We start from the raw sequence: 25,434 nt of genomic DNA, 5'->3' as shown, positions 1-25,434 counted from the left end.
TTGTGTTTAACTTTTAGAGGGACTATTGAACTTTATTCCATAGTGGCTGCAACACTTCACAATGACACCAAAAATGTATGAGGATTTCAAATTCTTCATATCCTTGACAAAACTTGTGATTTTCAGTTTTTAAAATTGTAGCCATCTTAGCGGGTATGGAGTAGTGTCTCATTCTAGTTTTGATTTACATATCCCTGATGACTAATGGTGAGAATCTTGCCTTGTGTTTATTGTCCATTTCTATAAATTCTTTGTATAAATATCTATTAAATCCTTTGTCCCACTTTATAAATTGAACTATTTGTCATTTCTATTGTTGAGTTGTAAGAGCTTTTATACATTCAAGATAGTAGATCCTAATGAGACATATAATTTTCACATAGTTTATCCCATTATATGTGTCATCTTTTCAATATTTTTGTAGTGTTTTTGGATGCATAAATTGATTGTAATTTTGATGTCTAATTATCAGGGTGTGTGTGGTTTTTTTTTTTTTTTTTTTTTTTTTTTTGCTGCTTGTGCTCTAGGTGTCATGTCTTATAAAGCATTGCCTAATACAAGGTAAAGAAGACTTACAGCTTTATTTCCCCACAACTTTTATAGTTTTATCTCACATTTAGTTCTGTCATCCATTTTGAGTTAATTTTTATATACAGTGTGAAGAGAACAAAGCAATACCTTTCCATGTGAACTTATTCAGAGTTCATTTATTTCTGAATGCTCAATTATATTTCACTAATGCATATGCCTATCCTTATGCCAGGGCCACATTGTCTTTATTGCTATAACTTTGTAGTAACTTTTAAAATTGGGAAAAATGAGCCCTCCACTTTTGCTGTCCTTTTTCAAGATTTTTATTTTTTTGTTATTATCGTGGATTTCTTGCACTTCCACATGAACTTGAGGATCAATTTGTTAATTTTTGAAAAATAGCAATTGGACTGATAGAGATTGCATTGACTTTGTAGATTGATTTGGGGAGCATTGCCAGCTTAATATTAAGTCTTCTAACCAGGAACACAGCCTATCTTTATATTGATTTAGATTTTCTCTAATTTATTTAAATAGTTTTGGTTTTCTTAATAAGGTATCATAAATCTTTTAAGCTTTTTTCATTATTTTGTTTTCTTTTTGTTCCTATGATTGAATGATTTCCAATGGCCTGTCTTTGAGTTCCCTGATCTTTTGTTTTGTTTGATCTGGTTTACAGTTGAGCCCCTCTAGGAATTTTTCAGTTCAGTTATTGTATTCTTTAGCTCTGAGATTTCTGTTTATTGCTTTTGAAATATTTTCTATCACTTTGTTGAAATCCTCACTTTGTTCTTTCATGATCTCCTGACTTTGTTGAGCATCTTTACGATGGTTATTTTAAATTATCTGTGAGGTAAATTATATATCACTATTAGAATTGGGTCCTAGAGATTTATCTTGTCTCTTTGTTTGAAACATATTATGTTAGCTAGAGTGAGAGGCTACTTTAAGTGTTTCATACTAGTTCAATCTGCTCTCTTTGTTTTTCATGGTGCTTAGGTATCTAGAGTATGCTTGGATTCATCAGCACTCTGAGACAAGTGAGACAGAGCCAGTGTTTTTGGCATCTCCCAGAAATTGAGAACATTAGACAGGTAGTCCAACTCTTTCTCTCCCCAGGGAGAAGTTGGGAGGGAGCTAGGTGTTTCCTTTTAATCATATGGTGCCGTGCCAAGAATAGGTATTATGATGAGATAATTTTCCTACTGCCTTTAATGTGACTAGTTTCATGTTTTCCTAGGGTATAGAAACTCTTAATTAGATTCCAGATTTCTCAAAAAAAGAATTTGTTCACATACTGTTACTGATTCAGTGTGCCTGTGAGGGGATATGGGGTCTAGGGTTTCTACCATTTTGACATCACTCCTGCTTTATTCTTTTTTAATGTAGATATTTAGAGCTGTAAATTCCCTGGAAACATAATTCTCTTTGATTCCCATTTGTTTTAGTACATTGTACTTCTCCAAGTTGTTTTCGTTCCTCCCGAATTTTGCATGTAATTTCTTCTCTTACCCATTTTTTATTTAGGAATGTATTATTCAATTTCTATATATTTATGAATTTTCCAAATTTATTTTTGTTATTGATTTCTAATTGAATTCTCTTCTGGTTGGAAAACATACTTTGTGTGATTCCAATCTTTTAAAATTTATTGTGACATTTTTTATGACCTAACATATGGTCTATCCATATGTTACATGGCAAAATGCTCCACGAACAATTAAGAATATTGTGCATTCTGCTGTTTGTGGATGGAGAGATCTATAGAAGTCTGTTAGGATTAGACTGGTTGATTTATAGTGTAAAATTTTGTATTTCCTTATTGATCTTCTGTTTACATTTTTCTATCCATTATCAGGACTACATTATTGATATGTCCACCAATTATTGTTACATGTCAAGTATGTTAGTTTTTTGCCTCATTAAATTTGGTGCTCTATACATAGGGCACACATACTTATAATTGTTATATTTTCTTGGGCTCTCTTTGATTATGAAATGTCTCTTTTGTTTCTAATAATGTTTCATTTTAAATTATAATTTTAATTGATTTTTATTGGAGCATAGTTGATTTACAATACTGCGTCAGTTTCTGCTTACAGCAAAGTGAATCAGTAATAAATATACCACTCTAGTTTTTCACTTTGAAAGTGTTACAACTGAGCGATTTTAGATTCTTTCCCAATACAGGTCATTACAGATATTGAGTAGAGTTCTCTGTGCTATACAGTAGGTCCATATCCAGTTCAGTTCAGTTCAGTCACTCAGTCATGTCTGACTCTTTGTGACCCCATGAACCACATGCACATCAGGCCTCCCTATCCATCAGCAACTGCCAGAGTCTACCCAAACCCAGGACAACTGAGTCAGTGATGCCATCCAACCATCTCATCCTCTGTGGCCCCCTTCTCCTCCTGCCCTCAATCTTTCTCAGCATAAGCGTCTTTAAAAATGAGTCAGCTCTTCGCATCAGTGGGCCAAAGTATTGGAGCTTCAGCTTCAACATCAGTCCTTCCAATGAGCACCCAGGACTGATGTCCTTTAGGATGGACTGGTTGGATCTTCTTGCAGTCTACAGGACTCTAAGGAGTCTTCTCCAACACCACAGCTCAAAAGCATCAATTCTTCAGTGCTCAGCTTTCTTTGTAGTCCAACTCTCACATCCAAACATGACTATTGGAAAAACCAGAGCATGCCTAGATGAACCTTTGTTGGCAAAGTAATGTCTCTGCTTTTGAATATGCTATCTAGGTTGGTCATAACTTTCCTTCCAAGGAGTAAGCATCTTTTAATTTCATGGCTGCAGTCACCATCTGCAGTGATTTTGGAGCCCAGAAAAATAAAGTCTGACACTGTTTCCACTGTTTCCCCATCTATTTCTCATGAAGTGATGGGACCAGATGCCATGATCTTAGTTTTCTGAATGTTGATCTTTAAGCAAACTTTTTAACTTTCATCAAGAGGCTCTTTAGTTCCTCTTCACTTTCTGCCATAAGGGTGGTGTCATCTGCATATCTGAGGTTATTAATATTTCTCCTGGAAATCTTGATCCCAGCTTGTGTTTCTTCCAGCCCAGTGTTTCTCATGATGTACTCTGCGTATAAGTTAAATAAGCAAGGTGAGAATATACAGCCCTGATGTACTCCTTTTTCTATTTGAAACCAGTCTGTTGTTCCATGTCCAGTTCTAACTGTTGTTTCTTGACCTGCATACAGGTTTCTCAAGAGGCAGGTCAGGTGTTCTGGTATTCCCATCTCTTGAAGGATTTCCCACAGTTTATTGTGATTCACACAGTCCAAGACTTTGGCATAGTCAATAAAGCAGAAATAGATATTTTTCTGGAACTCTCTTGCTTTTTCAATGATCCAGAAGATGTTGGCAATTTGACCCCTGGTTCCTCTGCCTTCAGGCGTGCCATAGCGCAGGTGGCTTCGACAGGCATGCCATAGCGCAAGTGGCTGCGATGGGCGCGCCATAGCACAGCCGAGAGGAGCCACCCCACGTCCGAGGTCAGGGGCAGCTGCCAAGAGTACCAGACTGTGGCGGTGCAGGAACGGCCGAGAGAAGCAACCCGCGTCCAAGGCCAGGGGGGCGGCCGAGAGGAGATACCCCACGCCCCTAAGCCCAAGGCCAGGGGCAGCGGCCGGAAGGAACAACACATGCCCGAGGCCAGGGGCGGCAATGAGAGGAATTACCCAGAGCTGTGGCTGCGCGGGCACAGGAGGGCCTAGAGGAGCTATCCCATGTTGAAGGTCAGGAAGGACAGCAGTGAGGAGATACCCCTAGTCCAAGGCAAGGAACAATGGCTGCGCTTTGCTGGAGCAGCTGTGAAGAAATACCCCACGCCCAAGGTAAGAGAAACCCAAGTAAGATGGTAGGTGTTGCAAGAGGGCATCAGAGGGCAAACACACTGAAACCATACTCACAGAAAACTAGTCAATCTAATCACACTAGGACCACAGCCTTGTCTAACTCAGTGAAACTAATCCATGCCTGTGGGGCAACCCAAGATGGGCGGATCATGGTGGAGAGATTTGACAGAATGTGGTCCACTGGAGAAGGGAATGGCAAACCACTTTAGTATTTTTGCCTTGAGAACCCCATGAACAGTATGAAAAGGCAAAATGATAGGATACTGAAAGAGAAACTCCCCAGGTCAGTAGGTGCCCAATATGCTACTGGAGATCAGTGGAGAAATAACTCCAGAAAGAATGAAGGGATGGAGCCAAGCAAAAACAATACCCAGCTGTGGATGTGACTGGTGAGAGAAGCAAGGTCCGATGCTGTAAAGAGCAATATTGCATAGGAACCTGGAATGTCAGGTCCATGAATCAAGGCAAACTGGAAGTGGTCAAACAAGAGATGGCAAGAGTGAATGTCAACATTCTAGCAATCAGTGAACTGAAATGGACTAGAATGGGTGTATTTAACTCAGATGACCATTATATCTACTACTGCGGGCAGGAATCCCTCAGAAGAAATGGAGTGGCCATCATGGTCAACAAGAGAGTCTGAAATGCAGTACTTGGATGCAATCTCAAAAACGACAGAATGATCTCTGTTCGTTTCCTAGACAAACCATTCAATATCAAAGTAATGCAAGTCTATGCCCCAACCAGTAATGCTGAAGAAGCTGAAGTTGAATGGTTCTATGAAGACCTACAAGACCTTTTAGAACTAACACCCAAAAAAGATGTCCTTTTCATTATAGGGGACTGGAATGCAAAAGTAGGAAGTCAAGAAACACCTGGAGTAACAGGCAAATTTGGCCTTGGAATACGGAATGAAGCAGGGCAAAGACTAATAGAGTTTTGCAAGAAAATGCACTGGTCATAACAAACACCCTCTTATAACAACACAAGAGAAGACTCTATACATGGACATCACCAGAAGGTCAACACTGAAATCAGATTGATTATATTCTTTGCAGCAAAAGATGGAGAAGCTCTACACAGTCAGCAAAAACAAGACCAGGAGCTGACTGTGGCTCAGACCATGAACTCCTTATTGCCAAATTCAGATGTAAATTGAAGAAAGTAGGGAAAACCACTAGACCATTCAGGTATGACCTAAATCAAATCCCTTATGATTATACAGTGGATGTGAGAAGTAGATTTAAGGGCCTAAATCTGATAGATAGAGTGCCTGATAAACTATGGAATGAGGTTCATGACATTGTACAGGATACAGGGATCAAGACCATTCCCATAGAAAAGAAATGCAAAAAAGCAAAATGGCTGTCTGGGGAGGCCTTACAAATAGCTGTGAAAGAAGATAAGCGAAAAGCAAAGGAGCAAAGGAAATACATAAACATCTGAATGCAGAGTTCCAAAGAATAGCAAGAAGAGATAAGAAAGCCTTCTTCAGCGATCAATGCAAAGAAATAGAGGAAAACAACAGAATGGGAAAGACTAGAGATCTCTTCAAGAAAATCAGAGATACCAAAGGAACATTTCATGCAAAGATGGAATCGATAAAGCCATAAATGGTATGGACTTAACAGAAGCAGAAGACACTAAGAAGAGGTGGCAAGAATACACAGAAGAACTGTACAAAAAAGATCTTCATGACCCAGATAATCACGATGGTGTGATCACTCACCTAGAGTCAGACATCCTGGAATGTGAAGTCAAGTGGGCCTTAGAAAGCATCACTACGAACAAAGCTAGTGGAGGTGATGCAATTCCAGTTGAGCTATTCCAAATCCTGAAAGATGATGCTGTGAAAGTGCTGCACTCAATATGCCAGCAAATTTTGAAAACTCTGCAGTGGCCACAGGTCTGGAAAAGGTCAGTTTTCATTCCAATCCCAAAGAAAGGCAATGACAAAGAATGCTCAAAATACTGCGCAATTGCATTCATCTCACACGCTAGTAAAGTAATGCTTAAAATTCTCCAAGCCGGGCTTCAGCAATATGTGAACCGTGAAATTCCTGATGTTCAAGCTGCCTTTAGAAAAGGCAGCGGAACCAGAGATCAAATTCCCAACATCCACTGGATCATGGAAAAAGCAAGAGAGTTCCTGAAAAACATCTATTTCTGCTTTATTGACTATGCCAAAGCCTTTGACTGTGTGGATCACAATAAACTGTGGAAAATTCTAAAAGAGATGGGAATACCAGACCACCTGATCTGCCTCTTGAGAAATTTGTATGCAGGTCAGGAAGCAACAGTTAGAACTGGACATGGAACAACAGACTGGTTCCAAATAGGAAAGGGGATATATTGTCACCCTGCTTAATTAAATTATATGCAGAGTACATCATGAGAAACGCTGGACTGGAAGAAAGACAAGCTGGAATCAAGATTACCAGGAGAAATATCAATAACGTCAGATATGCAGATGACACCACCCTTATGGCAGAACGTGAAGAGGAACTAAAAAGCCTCTTGACGAAGGTGAAAGTGGAGAGTGAAAAAGTTGGCTTAAAGCTCAACATTCAGAAAATGAAGATCATGGCATCCGGCCCCATGACCTCATGGGAAATAGATGGGGAAACAGTGGAAACAGTGTCAGACTTTATTTTTCTGGGCTCCAAAATCACTACAGATGGTGACTGCAGCCATGAAATTAAAAGACGCTTACTCCTTGGAAGGAAAGTTATGACCAACCTAGATAGCATATTCAAAAGCAGAGGCATTACTTTACCAACAAAGGTTCGTCTAGTCAAGGCTATGGTTTTTCCTGTGGTCATGTATGGATGTGAGAGTTGGACTGTGAAGAAGGCTGAGCGCCAAAGAATTGATGCTTTTGAACTGTGGTGTTGGAGAAGACTCTTGAGAGTCCCATGGACTGCAAGGAGATCCAACCAGTCCATTCTGAAGGAGATCAGCCCTGGGATTTCTTTGGAAGGAATGATGCTAAAGCTGAAACTCCAGTACTTTGGCCACCTCATGTGAAGAGTTGACTCATTGGAAAAGACTCTGATGCTGGGAGGGATTTGGGGCAGGAGGAGAAGGGGACGACAGAGGATGAGATGGCTGGATGGCATCACTGACTCGATGGACGTGAGTCTGAGTGAACTCCGGGAGCTGGTGATGGACAGGGAGGCCTGGCGTGCTGCGATTCATGGGGTCGCAAAGAGTCGGACACGAGTGAGCGACTGATCTGATCTGATCTGATATGATCCCCTGCCTTTTCTAAAACCAGGTTGAGCATCTGGAATTTCAAGGTTCACGTATTGCTGAGGCCTGGCTTGGAGAATTTTAAGCATTACTTCACTAGCGTTTGAGATGAGTGCAATTGTGCTGTTGCTTGAGCATTCTTTGGCATTGCCTTTCTTTAGGATTGGAATGAAAACTGACCTTTTCGACTCCTGTGGCCACTCCTGAGTTTTCCAAATTTGCTAGCATATTGAATGCAGCACTTTCACAGCATCATCTTCCAGGATTTGAAATATCTCATCTGATATTCCATCACCTCCACTAGCTTTGTTCATAGTGATGCTTCCTAAGGCCTATTTGACTTCACATTCCAGGATGTCTGGCTCTAGGTGAGTGATCACAGCATCGTGATTATCTGGGTCGTGAAGATCTTTTTTGTATAGTTCTTCTGTGTATTCTTGCTACCTCTTCTTAATATCTTCTGCTTCTCTTAGGTCCGTATTCGTTACCTATTTTATATGCAGTAATGTGTGTATGTCAATCCCAATCTGCCAATTTTCCCCCCTATCACCCTGGTAATGCTAACTTTGTTTTCTACATTTGCGATTCTATTTCTGTTTTGTAAATAACTTCTTTTGGTTTTTTTTTTTCTTTTAAGCTTGCACATATAAACCATATCACATGATATCTGTCTTTGTCTGATTTCACTCAGTATGACAATCACTGGATCCATCCATGTTGCTGCAAATGACATTATGTTGTTCTTTTTTTATGACTACATAATATTCCATTTTATATATGTACTGCATCTTGATATTTGTATAACCACTCAATCTCTATATTGGATACTGATATCAAAGCATGAGTTTTCTTATCCATTTAGTTTCCACTCTTGTGTTTTTTAATATAAAGTGCTTCACTTTTAGAGAGCATATAGTTGGGTTTTTAGATCCATTCAGCAAATATCTGTCTTTTAATTGGAAGATATAATCTGTTTAACATGCTGTAACAAGGTAGATTATGTCTGCAGGTTTGGTATTAGTTTTCTATGTTTATGCCTTTTTTAATCTTAATTTTTTCATTGTTATGTTATTTAGTGTTATATATGTATCTTCTTTTGTACCATTTTAGATTCTTGGTCATTTTTTGTTCTATATATTTTGAGTTAATTTTTCCCTGTTAGCCTCATAGATTAAAATTAACTTAGCTTGGATAAATACCAAGTTAATCAATAATATACAGATATTTTGTTTCTATGTATAATATCTCTTTCCTCCATCTATTTTTCTATTATTATCTCAAGTTGAATTGCTATACATTTTATGCATATCAGCACAAGTTAATAATTTCTTTATGTAGTTGTCTTTTAAATCAGATAGATGAAGGAAGTTATAACAGAAAATACATTTATACTATCTTTTTTGTTTGCCTATGTGGTTACCTTTACTGATTTTCTTTATATATTCTTAAGAATTTGAGTTACTGTCAATTGATCTTTCATCTCAACTTGAAGGGCTCATTTTTTTCTATTCCTTTAATTTCGATTAATTTTTTTTTTTTAATATTGGAGTATAGCTGATTAACAATGTTGTGTTAGTTTCAAGTGTATGGCAAAGTGATTCATTTATATGCATACCTATTCTTTTTCAAATTCTTTTTCCATTTAAGTTATTATAGAATATCGAGAAGATTTCACTGTTCTATACACTAGGTGATTGTTGGTTATATATTTAAAATATAGCAGTGTATACATGTCAATCCCAAACTCCAAATATATCCCTTCTACCCTTTCTCCCTCGTAACCATAAGTCTGTTCACCAAGTCTGTGAGTCTATTTCTGTTTTGTAAATAAGTTCATTAGTATCATTTTTTTTTTTTTTTTAGATTCTGCATATAAGCAATATAATATACTTGTCTTTCTCTGTCTGGCTTATTCATTTATTATGATAATCTTTAGGTCCATGTTGCTGCAAATGGCTTTATTTCATTCTTTTTAGTGCCTGAATAACATTCCTTTGTATATATGTACCACATCTTCTTTATCCATTCATCTGACAATGGATATTTAGTTTGCTTCCATGGCTTGGCTATTGTAATAGTGCTGCAATGAATATTGGGTGTATGTATCTTTTGCAATTATGGTTTTCTGTGGATATATGCCCAGGAGTAGAGATTGCTGGATCATAGAGTAATTCTATTTTTAGTTTTTTAAGGAACCTCCATACTGTTCTCCATAGTGGCTGTGCCAATTTACATTCCCACCATTAGTGTAAGAGAGTTCAAAGGGTTCCTTTTTTGCATTTCTTTTTGAGCAGGTCTCCTGGCATCAAACTTTGTGTTTTTATTTTTCTGAGAATGTCTAACTTTCTGCTTTAATTTTCAAGGATAGTGTTTCTTTTCTGCATGTAGAATACATGATTGATTTTTTTCCCCCTTCAGTGGCATAAATGTTGCAGCCCACTCTCTTCTGGCCCCCATGGTTTCTGGTAAAAAAACAGCTGTTAATGTTATTGAGGATCCCTTATTAACTCATGAAGCACTTTTCTCTTGCTCCTTTAAAAATTCTCTCTTGCTCTTTGGCTTTCAACATTTTGACTGTAATCTGTATAGATGTGAATTGCTTTGATTTTATCCTGCTTGAATTTTGTTGAGCTTCTTGGATTTGTAGATTAATTTTTTAATCAAATTTGGAAAATTTTCAGCCATTATTTCTTCAAATATTCTTTCTTCCTCTTTTTCATTATCTCCTCTGCTTTGGTGTTACCCATTATCCATATATCATATGCTTTATGTATGTCACATGCTTGTCCCAAAAGTCTCTGAGGCTCTTCTCATTTTACTTCATTCTTTTTTTTTTTTCTTTTTCAGTTTCTTAGACCTTCACATTAAGCTGAAACTTTGCTGAATTTGTTTATTAGCTCTGGATTTTGCTGCTGTTGATTTGAGTTTTTCTATATTTTGTACACATCCTTCACAAATAGGTTAGTTTCTTTTTTTAAATTTTTATTTTATTTTTAAACTTTACAATATTGTATTAGTTTTGCCAAATATCGAAATGAATCCGCCATAGGTATACCCGCGTTCCCCATCCTGAACCCTCCTCCCTCCTCCCTCCCCTACCTTCCTACTGGGTCGTCCCAGTGCACCAGCCCCAAGCATCCAGTACCGTGCATCGAACCTGGACTGGCGGCTCGTTTCATACATGATATTATACATGTTTCAATGCTATTCTCCCAAATCTCCCCACCCTCTCCCTCTCCCTCTCCCACAGAGTCCATAAGACTGATCTATACATCGGTGTCTCTTTTGCTGTCTCGTACACAGGGTTACTGTTACCATCTTTCTAAATTCAATATATATGCGTTAGTATACTGTATTGGTGTTTTTCTTTCTGGCTTGCTTCACTCTGTGTAATAGGTTCCAGTTTCATCCATCTCATTAGAACTGATTCAAATGTATTCTTTTTAATGGCTGAGTAATACTCCATTGTGTATATGTACCACAGCTTTCTTATCCATTCATCTGCTGATGGGCATCTAGGTTGCTTCCATGTCCTGGCTATTATAAACAGTGCTGCGATGAACATTGGGGTACACGTGTCTCTTTCCCTTCTGGTTTCCTCAGGGTGTATGCCCAGCAGTGGGATTGCTGGATCATAAGGCAGTTCTATTTCCAGTTTTTTAAGGAATCTCCACACTGTTCTCTACAGTGGCTGTACTAGTTTGCATTCCCACCAACAGTGTAAGAGAGTTCCCTTTTCTCCACACCCTCTCCAGCATTTATTGCTTGTAGACTTTTGGATCGCAGCCATTCTGACTGGCGTGAAATGGTACCTCATAGTGGTTTTGATTTGCATTTCTCTGATAATGAGTGATGTTGAGCATCTTTTCATGTGTTTGTTAGCCATCTGTATGTCTTCTTTGGAGGTTAGTTTCTTTTCTAATCTGGGTGTCTTGTGTTTCTTTCCTTGCCTAATTGCTCTGACTAGAACCTCCGATACTATGCTGAATAGCAGTTGGAAAGCAGATATCCTTGTTTTGTCTTTTAACTCAGGAGAAATACTTTCAATCTTTCATCACTGAATATGAAGTTAACTGTGGATATGCATAAATGAAATTTATATTGACGGAGAAGTTTCCTTCTAGTTTTCTGAGTGCTTTTATTATGAAAGTATATGTGATTTGTGCAATACATTTTGTAAATTAATTGAGGTGTTCATTTTTTTTCACTATATTAATGCTGTATGCCCCCACCAGTAACACTGGAGAAGCTGAAGTTGAACAGTTCTGTGAAGACCTACAAGACCTTCTAGAACTAACACACAAAAAAGATGTCCTTTTCATTATAGGGGACTGGAATGCAAAAGGAGGAAGTCAAGAAACACCTGGAGTAACAGGCAAATTTGGCCTTGGAGTACAGAATGAAGCAGGGCAAAGGGCAAAGTTCCACCAAGAGAACACACTGGTCATAGCAAACACCCTCTTCCAAAAACACAAGAGAAGACTCTACACATGGACATCACCAGACGGTCGACACTGAAATCATTCTTTGCAGCCAAGGATGGAGAAGCTCTATACAGTCAGCAAAAACAAGACTGTGAGCTGACTGTGGCTCGGATCATGAACTCCTTATTGCCAAATTCAGACTGAAATTGAAGAAAGTGGAGAAAGCCATTAGACCGTTAAGGTATGACCTAAATCAAATCCTTTATGGCTATACAGTGGAAGTGAGAAATAGATTTAAGGGACTAGATCTTATAGACAGAGTGCCTGATTAACTATGGATGGAGGTTCATGACATTGCACAGGAGACGGGAATCAAGACGATCCCCAAGAAAAAGAAATGCAAAAAAGCAAAATGGCTGTCTGAGGAGGGCTTACAAAAAGCTGTGAAAAGAAGGGAAGTGAAAAGCAAAGGAGACAAGGAAAGATATACCTATCTGAATACAGAATTCCAAAGAATAGCAAGGAGAGATAAGAAAGTCCTCTTTAGGGATCAATACAAAGAAAGAGAGGAAAACAATAGAATGGGAAAGACTAGAGATATCTTCAAGAAAATTAGATACCAAGGGAATATTTCATGCAAAGATGGGCACAATAAAAGACAGAAATTGTAGGGACCAAACAGAATCAGAAGATATTAATAAGAGGAGGCAAGAATAGACAGAAGAACTGTACAAAAAAGATCTTCATGACACAGATAATCACTATGGTGTGATCACTCACCTATAGCCAGACGTCCTGGAATGTGATGGCAAGTGGGCCTTAGGAAGCATCACTACAAACAAAGCTAGTGGAGGTGATGGAATTCCAGTTGAGACATTTCAAATCCTGGAAGATGATGCTGTGAAAATGCTGCACTCATTATCATTTCCAAATTATGCCAGCAAATTTTGAAAACTCAGCAGTGGCCACAAGACTGGAAAAGGTCAGTTTTCATTCCAATCCCAAAGAAAGGAAAGGACAAAGAATGCTCAAACTACCACACAATTGCACTCATCTCACATGCTAGTGAAGTAATGCTTAAAATTTTCCAAGCCAGGCTTCAGCAATACGTCTATTGTTTACAAAAGTTTGACAAGTGTTGCTGTTAAGTCTTCTTTAAATATTTGATAAATTTTACACATTAATTCATCTGGTCCTGAAATTTTCTTTGTTTTGAGTTTTATACAACTATTAAATATTTGTCCTCATTATAGGTCTATTCAGATTCTCTGTTTCTTTTGAGTTAGAATTACTCTTTTTAATATGTGTGTCTTAGGAATTTGTCCCTTTCATCTAAACTACCGGATTTGTTCTCATATTGTTTGTTCCTTTTTATTTCTTTAAAGGAGGTAACAATTACTTCATTCTCTTTGTCTTTTAGTTGTGTCTTCTTTTTGATTAGTCAGCTTATCTAAAGATTTCTCAATTTTGTTGGTCTTTTCAAAGGAAAAATTTTTAATTTCATTGGTTCTCTTATTTTTGTATTATCTAAAATATCTGTTTCTCCTCTATTCTATATTGCTTTGTTCATTCTGCCAACTTGGGTTTAATTTTCTCTTCTTTTTTTTTTAATGCCTTATGTTATATAGTTAGGTCATTGATTTTAGATACTTCTTATTTTGACTGAAGATGTTTACTGCTGTAAATTTCCCTCTGAGCACTGCTTTGACTACATCCTATTAATTTCAATATATTGGTTTTATTTTTCAAAAGTCTCAAAGTACTTTCTAATTCCCTGGTGACTTCTTATTTGGCACATTCTTTGTTTAAGAGTATGTTGTTTAATTTCCACATTATCTATGAAATTTCTAATTTTCCTTCTGTTATTAATTGTCATTGTATTTGGAGATCCTCATGATTTCCATCTTTTTAAAAGTATTGAAAATTCATTTGCAGCCTAAAATATTGTATTTTTTGGAGAATGCACTGTGTCCTTTTGGAAAAAATATATACTCTGCACTTTTTGTGTGGATTGTTCTGTATATACATGTTTCTTATGCCCAACTGATTTGTAGTATTTTTAAAGATCTCCATTTTATTATTTATCTTATTTCTAGACTTTCTATCAGTTATTGAAAGTTAGGTATTGAGCTCTCCAAATATTATTATAGACATATTTATTTCTCCCCAATTATGACAGTTTTTCTTTCATGTATTTTTGAGTCCTCCTATTAGAGATATATGTGTTTGTAATTGTTACATCTTCTTTGTTGTTTTACCCTTTAAGCAATGTATTGCCAACATCTGCTGGATCATCAAAAAAGCAAGAGAGTTCAAGAAAAACATCTATTTCTGCTTTAGTGACTATGCCATAAGCCTTTGTGTGGATCACAATAAACTGTGGAAAATTCTGAAAGAGATTGGTATACCAGACCACCTGACCTGCCTCTTGAGAAATTTGTATGCAAGTCAGGAAGCAACAGTTAGAACTGGACATGGAACAACAGACTGGTTCCAAATAGGAAAAGGAGTACGTCAAAGCTGTATATTGTCACCCTGCTTATTTAACTTATATGCAGAGTACATCATGAGAAACGCTGGGCTGGAAGAAGCACAAGCTGGAATCAAGATTGCAGGGAGAAATATCAATAATCTCAGATATGCAGATGACACCACCCTTATGGCAGAAAGTGAAGAGGAACTAAAAAGCCTCTTGACGAAGGTGAAAGAGGAGATTGGAAAAGTTGGCTTAAAACTCAACATTCAGAATACAAAGATCATGGCATCTGGTCCCATCACTTCATGAGAAATAGATGGGGAAACAGTGTCAGACTTTATTTTTTTTTTGGCTCCAAAATCACTGCAGATGGTGACTTCAGCCATGAAATTAAAAGACGCTTATTCCTTGGAAGAAAAGTTATGACCAACCTAGGTAGCATATTGAAAAGCAGAGACATTACTTTGCCAAAATGGTCTGTCTAGTCAAGGCTATGGTTTTTCCAGTGGTCATGTATGGATATGAGAGTTGGATTGTGAAGAAAGCTGTGTGCCAAAGAATTGATGCTTTTGAAGTGTGGTGTTGGAGAAGACTCTTGAGAGTCCCTTTGACTGCAAGGAGATCCAACCAGTCCATTCTGACGGAGATCAGTCCTGGGTGTTCTTTGGAAGGAATGATGCTAAAGCTGAATCTCCAGTACTTTGGCCACCTGATGTGAAGAGTTGACTCATTGGAAAAGACTCTGATGCTGGGACGGATTGGGGGCAGGAGGAGAAGGGGACGACAGAGAATCAGATGGCTGGATGGTATCAGTGACTTAATGGACGTGAGTCTGAGTGAACTCCGGGAGTAGGTGATGGACAGGGAGGCCTGGCGTGCTGTGATTCATGGGGTCACAAAGAGTCGGACATGACAGAGCGACTGAACTGAACTGAACTGAATGTGTGATATCTTTCTTTGTCTCTTATAACAGTTTTTAAATTAAAGTCTCTATTAGTCTAATTCTGGAGTTTTATTATAAAGGATCAGCTAACATGATTATGGAGTTGGGTAAAGCTCAAGATCTGTATGCAAGTTGACTAGCTAGAGACACAGGAAAGATGATAGTTTTATTTTAAATTAAATCCAAACGTGTGACAACCAAAACAGCTGATGTTTTAATTCCTGTCTGAAGGCAGGCAGGAAAAATTCCAATATCTCAGCTCAAAGATAGGAATAATTTTTTTTTTCTTTCTTTTTTCTTTTTTTCTTTTACTGAGGGGAAAGGTTAACCTTTTTATTCAGACCCTCAACTGATTGGATTAGAGCCACCCACATTAGTGAAGGCAACCTGCTTTATCCAGTCTATCAGCATAAATATTAATCTCATACAAATATGCTCTCATAAAAGCACCCAAATTAATGTTTGACCAAATATTTGTGTAGCCTGCAGCCAAGTAAAATTGACACATAAAATTAACCACCATAAAGTATATTGTCTGATATTTGTATAGTCAAGCCCAGCTGTCTTTAGGTATTATTTCTATAAAATATCTTTTCCCATTCTTTCACTTTTAGCTAATTTGTGTCTTTGGATCTAAAGTGAGTCTCTTGTAGACAACAGCCAGTTTGGTACTGTTTTCTATCCCTTATGTCAACTTCTGCTTTTTAATTGGTGTTTAATTAATTTACAGTTGGAGTGATTATTAATGAGAACTTTTTCTTGCCATTTCCTATTTGTTTTCTATATGCCATAAATACATTTTTTTTCTGTGTTTTTTAGTAGTTTGATCATAATGTGTCTTGCTGTGGATCTCTTTAAGCTCATTCTGATTGGAGTTCTTTGAATATCACCTTTCATTTGGTTTGAGACTCTTTGGCCATTGTTTCTTAAAATATTCTTTTAAATCTTTCTCTTTCTCCTCTCCTATACTCTTATAATGCATACAGTGATAATCTTGAGAGTGTTTTTCAGATCCCTTAGGTTCTAGTGATTATTCTTTTTTTTTTTTATTTTGGTCTAGTGATTATTAATTTTTTTTTTCTTTCTGACCTTCAGATTGCATAATTTCAGTTGACATGTTTAGTTCATTTACAAAGTTAAATGCTTTCTCCATCCTATGCAAATCTGCATTTCAACCCTTTAGATAATTTTTCATTTTAGCTATTGTAATTTTCAACATTAGAATTTCAATTTGGTTTCTTTTTATAATCTCTTTACTTAAACTATCAATTTATTAAATCATTATTCTCCTAATTATTTTTTAATTCCTTGTCCATGTTTTTTCAACTCTTTGTCCATGTTTATTTATTTTTTTTGAAATAGCAAGGAAATTCAACTATTTAAATAAATTTTACATCATTATCTGAAATCTTGGCTTAATTCCTCAACCATTAGCAAATGTGTTACCCCAGACATCTTTTTCTTCTTTGCTAGTTTCTTTTTTTTTTTAGTTCCATCAGCTTTATTTTATTTATTTTTTAAAAATTTTATTTTATTTTTAAACTTTACAATATTGTATTAGTTTTGCCAAATATCGAAATGAATCCACCACAGGTATACCTGCGCTCCCCATCCTGAACCCTCCTCCCTCCTCCCTCCCCTACGCTCCCTCTGGGTCATCCCAGTGCACCAGCCCCAAGCATCCAGTACCGTGCATCGAACCTGGACTGGCGACTCGTTTCATACATGATATTATACATGTTTCAATGCTAGTCTCCCAAATCTCCCCACCCTCTCCCTCTCCCACAGGGTCCACAGTCTTGTCCATGTTTATTTAACCTTGAAAATATTTAAAGTCGTTGTCTAGTGAGTCAAATGTCTGGGTTAGTCAGAAATGTCTGGTTAGTCAGAAAATTTCTATCAACCTATTTTTTTTTTCCTGTAGATGTATCATACATTCCTATTTCTTTGCATGTCTCATAATTTTCTGTTGAAAGTGTATATTTAACTATTATGGTTACGTTCAGCTTCCCAGGTGACCCAGAGTGGTAAAGAACCCACTTGCTAATACAGGAGACATAATGAGACTCAAGATCAATGCCTGAGTTGAGAAGATCCCCTGGAGGAGAGTACAGCAACCCATTGCAGTATTCTTGCCTGGAGAACCCCATGGACAGAGGTACCTGTCAGTCCATGGAGTCACAAAAGAGTCAGACACGACTGAAACCACTTATCAAGCATGGTAACTGAAAATCAGATTTACCCTCCTCCTCAGGGCTTACTGCTCTTGTGTTTATTTATTTGTTTGTTTTTTTTTTTTGGCTTGGGCTGCAGTTGTACCTTTCCTCAGCGACTATTACAATTTATTTTTTTCTAAGATTGTGGGTTTTTTTTTGTTGTTGTTGTCATGAATGGTCATAGAAGTCTCTGTTCTATTTTGTCAGTGGATATACAATTATCACGAAGTGCTTTACTTAATGTGTGTTCCCTATAAGCATAGAAAATAAAATAAGCAAACAAAAACCAAACTTCCCCATACTTTGCAGATTAGCTCTGAGACAGTATACTTCTTTCATACCTAGGCACTCCATCCTAGGTTTTTGACCCTCTTTTTTGTCTTCTTTCAGAAAACAAACTGGTTCTTACTATTATCATTCAATAATGTATAACACTTTTATAGCAAACATTTGTTTGCAATGATTTTGATATATCATGACTTATATTATGTTCTTTCTTTATATGTGACAGCACAACACAATATGTAACTCACAGTCTATAAGTCAGAAATTGGTACAACATCCACCTATATGAAGTTCCCTTGTAAAAGTTGATAAAAGCAAGTATTGATTTTCTATTGCTGCTGAAATAAATTTCCAGTGATTTAAATATTAAAAAAAAATACCTTTTGTATTATAGTTCAGTGGATCACAAGTTCAACATGATTTGGTTGTTCTAAAATCAAGGTTTTGACAAAACTATTTTCCTTTCTTGAGACTCTAGGGAAAAATCTATTTCCTTGTTTTGCTTTTCCAGCTTCTTAAGGTCTTGATGTTGCTTGGTTCTTGGGTCCCTTATCTTCAGAGCAGGCAACATTGAATTTCTCTGTAAACCCTCTCCTATCATTATATATTTATTTTTTGTCTACAACCGGGAATTCATTTATATCACTACACTGTCTCTATCTGGCCAAGTCAGTATAATTTTCCCATCTAAACGTATGGAATTTTTATTACATCCATAAAGTCACTTTTGCCACGTGAGGGAACATATTCAAAAGTTCTAGGAATTAAGAATATGGGCATTTGAGGGAAGGCACTATTCTGCCTGTTACAGTGCTTTCTTCCTGTGATTTTTGCTCCCAAGCCCCCACTATTATCCTCTGCAATGAGCAGCTTTACTTAGATGAGATTTTGTTTTTCAGATCTGGGTGTAGGGTTTCTCATGTAATCTCTTAGTCCTTTGAACAGATACAATTATAACAGGCTACCACTCTCTTTCCATCTTGATTTAATTCACCAATACTGTGTATTAAGTCTTCCAGCTATTCATTTTCACTTTCTTTTTTAAATATTTTCAATTAGAAAGTTAAACAAACAGATTGTTTCCTTACTAGTGAACTTTTGCATTTTCTTCATTCATTATATGCTGGTATTTGAAATTGAAGTTTGAAGTATTTTCTCAGACTTAATTTTAGAATTCCAGTTTGCAGTTGTTTATAATGCAGGAGTCATGCATTAAAAATAGTGATTGTGTAACTAACTTTTACACTTATTACTTTACTCTCTAGATCAATAGTTCCTTCCAGGGTTCAAATAAAATGAAATATAAAAAGATTAGAAATTAACATCTAGATCTATAACTTCTGGGGATGAATGTTACTATTCTATTATCATTCTCATATTCTGAAGATGATTAGCCTTGATGACATTTTTAGGACCAAAATAACATGATCCAAAAGTTTTGTATGGATTATATTTTATAATTAACCTTTCAGGTTGCTTGACAGAAGAAAAAACTATTAGGTAACTATATTTCTATTTCTCTCAAAATAAATGCTTTTATTTTCCTATTTGTTTATATTATTCAACTTTCCCCTTTTCATAATATTATAGATTTAGAAGGAAAAAACTGTACATTTTTAAATTTCAGTTTATAATTTTATTAATTAATATTTTACTCAATGAGTTTAGTTAGAAAATTGTATATGCAATTTAAACAGAAACATTAGTACAATTGTAAATTATATTTTTTGAGAGGTTGGGATCTTACTTTTGATTTACAAAAGATTAGAGCTGATAATATGGAATGGATTTGCCACAAATGAAATTTGTTAATGGTGTAGTAAGAATGAAGTAATCTGGTTGTGCAGTCATGAGTCCCTATGTAGACAAAGATACATTTAAAAGGTAGACGGTTTTATTTGTGTTCACTTCAGTCACTCAGTCATGTCTGACTCTTTGCGACCCCATGAATCACAGCACGCCAGGCTTCCCTGTCCATCACCTACTCCCAGAGTTCACTCAGACTCACGTCCATTGAGTATGTGATGCCATCCACCCATCTCATCCTCTGTCATCCCCTCTTCCTCCTGCCCCCAATCTCTCCCAGCATCAGAGTCTTTTCCAATGAGTCAACTCTTCGCATGAGGTGGCCAAAGTACTGGAGTTTCAGCTTCAGCATCATTCCTTCCAAAGAAATCCCAGGGCTGATCTCCTTCAGAATGGACTGGTTGGATCTCCTTGCAGTCCAAGGGACTCTCAAGAGTCTTCTCCAACACCACACTTCAAAAGCATCAATTCTTTGGCACTCAGCTTTCTTCACAGTCCAACTCTCACATCCATACATGACCACTGGAAAAACCATAGCCTTGACTAGACGAACCTTTTTGGCAAAGTAATGTCTCTGCTTTTGAATATGCTACCTAGGTTGGTCATAACTTTTCTTCCAAGGAGTAAGCGTATTTAATTTCATGGCTACGGTCACCATCTGCAATGGTTTTGGAGCCCCCAAAAATAAAGTCTGACACTGTTTCCACTGTTTCCCCATCTATTTCACATGAAGTGATGGGACCGGATGCCATGATATTCGTTTTCTGAATGTTGAGCTTTAAGCCAACTTTTTCACTCTCCACTTTCACCTTCGTCAAGAGGCTTTTTAGTTTCTCTTCACTTTCCGCCATAAGGGTGGTGTCATCTGCATATCTGAGATTATTGATATTTCTCCCAACAGTCTTGATTCCAGCTTGTGCTTCTTCCAGTCCAGCGTTTCTCATGATGTACTCTGCATATAAGTTAAATAAGCAGGGTGAAAATATACAGCCTTGACGTACTCCTTTTCCTATTCGGAACCAATCTGTTGTTCCATGTCCACTTCTAATTGTTACTTCCTGACCTGCATACAAATTTCTCAAGAGGCAGGTCAGGTGGTCTTGTATTCCCATCTCTTGAAGAATTTTCTACAGTTTACTGTGACCCACACAGTCAAAGTCTTTGGCATAGTCACTAAAGCAGAAATAGATGTTTTTCTTGAACTCTCTTGCTTTTTTGATGATCCAGCAGATGTTGGCAATTTGATCTCTGGTTCCTCTGACTTTTTTAAAGCCAGCCTGAACATCTGGAAGTTCACGGTTCATGTATTGCTGAAGCCTGGCTTGGAGAATTTTGAGCATTACTTTACTAGCGTGTGAGATGAGTGCAATTGTACAGTAGTTTGAGCATTCTTTGGCATTGCCTTTCTTTGGGATTGGAATGAAAACTGACCTTTTCCAGTCCTGTGGCCACTGCTGAGTTTTCCAAAGTTGCTGACATGTTGAGTGCAGCACTTTCACAGCATCATCTTTCAGGATTTGAAATAACTCAACTGGGATTCCATCACCTCCACTAGCTTTGTTCATAGTGATGCTTTCTAAGGCCCACTTGAATTCACATTGCAGGATTTCTGGCTCTAGGTGAGTGATCATACCATCGTGATTATCTGGGTCGTGAAGATCTTTTTTGTACCATGTATAGACAAATTTATATTCTTTTTTTTTTTTGCAAATTTATATTCTTAATAGGATATAAATTTTATCCTTTTTAATTTTTAAGAAATCCTAACGTAAGGACAGAATACATGGACAAAAATAGTATTTCCCAATTACTGGTTGTGTATTATCTTCCTCACATTTTCTATTTCCTTCCCTATGTATCCATTAAAAAAAAATGACTCAATTTTAAAGCTATGTATTTTGGCTAATTATATTCTTTATAATATCAGGGACTTCTTTAATGGCTCAGATGGTAAATAATCTGCCTGCAGTGTGGGAGACCCAGGTTTGATTCCTGGGTCAGGAAGATCCCTTGGAGAAAGAAATGGCTACCCAATCCTGTATTCTTGCCTGGAGAATTTCACAGACAGAGGAAACTGGTGCGATACAGCCATAGGACTACAAAGAGTTGGACATGACTGAGAGACTAAGGCTTTCACTTTCATTCATTCTAATATATATTAAAGTTAATATATATATATATTATATATATATTTTTTGTAGTAAATATATATATATATATATTTACTACAAAAATGTTTGCCTACAGGTTGGGGAGTGTTTAACGGGAGGATTCCTACATGCTGTTTCTCACAAGTCCTTTGTTTCTTTTCAAGCAGAGAAGCATGCTGCTCCCAGGAACTGAGGTCATTGTGTGAGACAGGCTTGAATCTCCTTTAGTAAACATTCTCTTTATGACAAAACTGCTTAGTCTCGATCCCCTTTCTTGATATATGGATTGTCTCCTGACCTTTGACCATTATTAATCCCTTGTTCCCTTGGTAATGGTTGCTGTACATTTGGTTTTCTGATCTTTATCATTGTCGAAAGAAATTTCTTGTACCACAGCCTATATATACTCACAGAAAAATCATTAAAGGGCCTTTGCTCCATCAAAGTTTGGGTCCCCATGTCTTTCTTTCTTTCTCTCTCACTCTCTCTCCCCCTCCCTCCGGCTCTCTCTTTCACTTTCTTATCTTTGACTCCAGACCACCAGGTCCCAGTCCATTAAAGGACCCCAACAAGTGGCACCCCAAAACAGGGACCCTGGTATTAATGGCACTTCGGATGGAGGGACTCAGGACCTATTGAGGTCGGTAAGTACTAAGACATGGATGATACGGCTGGAAAGCCCCATCATTTCTCTCTTAACTTCACCATTTTTTTAAAGCTCAGGGACTTTTGGTTTAGCACCAATGAATAGAGCCTTGCTTTCAAACAATGGTTAAATGTAATCCTTGGTTCCCTGATAAGTGCAGTTTTGATTTAGAAACTTGGCACCAGGTCAAAGAAAATGTTGAATGAGCCACCAAACAAGGAAAAAATATTCCAGTTGATTTCTAGCCCTCACGATACTCAACAACAGACAGAACACTTACTGCATGAATATGAATTAGATGATAAAACTTTACAAAAGGCCCAATTAGAATAACATAAAATATTTCAAAATTTTCTTACTGGCCCTACCCTGGCTGCTCCAAATGCTCCTCCTCTGCCAACAGGTGCAACTCCAAAAGTCTCTCCTTTTTTGAACTCTAATGAAAGTTATGCTAATTTTTTTTTTTTTTTTTTGCTAGATTAGAAACTGTTATTTCCCATACTGTAATCGGAGAAGAAACCAAGAAACATCTAGAGAAATTACTTGCTTATGAGAATGCAAATCAGGAATGTCAAAGAACTATCACTGCAATTCATGAGACTGGAACTATTATTGATTATTTGAAGGCTTGTCACAATCTAGGATCAGAAACTCAAAAGATGCAAATGCTAGCTAAAACAATGGCTACTGCCTTTAAAAAGGGAAATGAAGGATGCTTTTCATGTGGAGATAAAAACCATTTAAAAGGGGACTGCCCTAAGAAGGCTAATAAAAAACCACCTACAGTAGAGGAATGCATTGGGCCAACGATTGTAAATTTAAATTTGATATTGATGGAAAACCTATTCCAGGGAGCTCCAAACAGGGAACCCCCCCCCCACCCCCCAGGTCCCCTACAACAAAAACCAGGGGCAAAGTCTATCTTTTCCCTCAAGCCCTCAACATTTGGCAATGCTACCATTAACATACCAGCCCTAGATGATTTTTTCCTTTACCCTTAAGCAGTCCCTTCTAGGGTACCTACCAGATCCCTGCCCCACAAACCTTCAGTCTTTTATTTGGCCGATCTAGTTTGGCTTCTAAAGGAATTACTGTTCACCCTGGAATAATTGATTCAAACTATAAAGGAGAGATTCAAATTATGATGTGATTTCAGATTCTATGGCAATTCAAAAAGGGGGACAAAATTGCTCAATTACTACTTTTGCCTTAGCATTTCTGTTAGCTCCTCTAATAATGTACGGGCAGGTGGATTCAGCAGTACAGATTAAAAAAAAAATCCTTATGGACAACATGGGTATCTGAATATGCCAGACCAAATATAAATATCAAAATTAATAATAAAAGATTTTCTAGTCTCCTCGACGCTGAATCTAATATTAGTCTTATTTCCAAACACTTACAGACCAAATCCTGGCCTATACAAAAAGTCTCTTGCCAAATTGCAGGAATTTCTCAAATCAAAGTACAAAAAATTTATCAAAATGTTTAGATCAACCCATATGAAAGACCAAAAGGCCAGCCTGCAACATTAAGACCTTATATGATAGATGCACACCTTAATCTAATAGGAAGGGACTTATGCTATGGCAAACTCACATATACACTCCACATTTTTCCTAAGGGCCACTGTTCATTTAACAAACAAAGCAATTATTAAAATAACTTGGAAGAATGATGAGCCTATTTGGACAGAGCAATGGCCCCTTACAAAAGATAAATTAGAGACTACTAAAGAACTTATAGACACACAATTAGAATTAAAACATATCCAGGAATCTTACTCTCCTTAGAACTCTCCTATTTTTTTATAAAAAAAAAATAATTCTAACAAATGGTATCTCTTAACAGATCTTAGAAAAGTTAATGCATCTATGAAACCTATGGATACATTATAACAAGAGATCCCATCACCTATTACTATTCCTCAAAATTGGCACATTATTATTACTGATTTACAAGATTGCTTTTTTAATATACCTTTACATCCTTTAGACTGGGAGAGATTCACGTGTTCTCTCCCTTATCCTAATCATATCAGGCCTCATAAAAGATTTCAGTTAACTATGTTACCTCAAAGTATGCTTAACAGTCCTACTATTTATCAAAAATTTTGTAGACAAGGCTTTACATCCAATGTGACAGCAATTCCTTCATGCATATATCATTAAAAATATACTGTACCTACAAAAAGGAGAAATTATATTTTTGACACTGAATGGCCATGATATTCTTTAGACTCCAGAGAAAACTGATTAAAATAAAATCTTTTTTGAAATTGCAAAACCAGTTCTTCTTATACATGCAGTTAGGAAAAGGTTAACTTGTTAAAATACTTTTTTGGAACTCTAATTCTGCATGCGAAGCAAAAACAGGCCTAAGAAAAAACCTAAAGTTAACTTTTATCATGTCCTTGGGATACACAGCCCACTCTATCTAGCACTCCAACCATAAAAAAAAAATTGGTGAAAAAAAAAAAAAAGATAATTTAAAACGGAAAATATATTTCAAGCGGAAAACTATGCCTATCTATGTATGTCTCAATGTATGTCTTTGTTTTTGGACAATATGAAGTTAATGAGCTCTATTTAAATTTAGGTTCAAGTGAACTGAAAAATATTCAATATTAAATATAATGTTTATCTAAATATAAATATAATTTAATATATGATTTAAGTATAATTGTTTGCTAATATAATTAAGACATGTCTTAAATCATCAACATTATGTAATATGTTTATTATGCCTAGGTTTAAGGTAAACTATTGGACTTCCCTGGTGGCACAGATGGTAAATTGTCTGTCTACAATGCGAGAGACCTGGGTTCTATCCC

The sequence above is a fragment of the Bos indicus genome, chromosome X (genome assembly GCF_029378745.1).
Source record: "Bos indicus isolate NIAB-ARS_2022 breed Sahiwal x Tharparkar chromosome X, NIAB-ARS_B.indTharparkar_mat_pri_1.0, whole genome shotgun sequence".
NCBI classification, from domain to species: domain Eukaryota; kingdom Metazoa; phylum Chordata; class Mammalia; order Artiodactyla; family Bovidae; genus Bos; species Bos indicus.
The sequence above is the reverse complement of the archived record's forward strand: the minus strand, read 5'-3'. Positions refer to the sequence as shown.